The 672-nt window shown below is 24.6% G+C and overlaps 1 long non-coding RNA gene across 1 annotated transcript in view; it reads right to left on the reverse strand.

The window, feature by feature from the left end:
* Positions 1–341: 341 nt before the first annotated feature.
* The window catches only part of LOC144192149 (uncharacterized), an 86,751-nt gene continuing 86,420 nt past the window's right edge, over positions 342–672 (reverse strand). The window contains exon 4 of the long non-coding RNA XR_013325053.1: positions 342–475. This is a non-coding gene — a long non-coding RNA (uncharacterized LOC144192149). The remainder of the gene's footprint in view (positions 476–672) is intronic.

Consider the following 672-nt stretch of genomic DNA (forward strand, 5'->3'; position numbering starts at 1 on the left):
GTGTAAAAATAGAAAAAATGAAGTATTCTATGGGTCAAAATGGGCTAAATTGTGTTAAAATATTTTTGAAGTTAATGAGTTGTAAATGAAATTTGAAAATTTTTGTCCAAAAAAATATTTGTAGATTTTTTTTTTTTATACAAAATAATAGATTAAAAAATAGAGGCCTTGCAGTATATTTTTGGGCTATTTTTTTTACAATTGTATTATAATTTCTGATTATTTTTATGGTATAGTAACTTGATAAAATGTAGTGATTTTTTAAAGTAAAAATATAACAGTTTTTAGAGAAAAAATCACATTTGTATTATTATTAAGTAAATAATTAAAAAATTGCCTACCTTTTCAGACGATAGGACATCCAACTTATTTAAACTGGGAGAACTGGTTGTGAATGCGTATATTTCTTCTCCATTGACATTACTAGACGTCCAATTCATTTTTCTTGGGAGGGCTGGCAATAATCATGAGTGCGCTGCAAACAGTTAAAAAGAGAAATATAAAATATTAAGAAATAAAATAAGAAATACAACAAATCGTCACATTTACAGTTTAAAAAATACAACTATAAGCACATGCAATATATTAAAAAACATAAATAAATGACATATATCTTTGAAATTTCATTTTTTTCCAACTTGGATTGAAAACAGAATTTAGCCCAACTTTTTG

This window comes from Stigmatopora nigra, unplaced genomic scaffold (genome assembly GCF_051989575.1).
Source record: "Stigmatopora nigra isolate UIUO_SnigA unplaced genomic scaffold, RoL_Snig_1.1 HiC_scaffold_25, whole genome shotgun sequence".
In the NCBI taxonomy this organism is placed as follows: Eukaryota; Metazoa; Chordata; class Actinopteri; order Syngnathiformes; family Syngnathidae; genus Stigmatopora; species Stigmatopora nigra.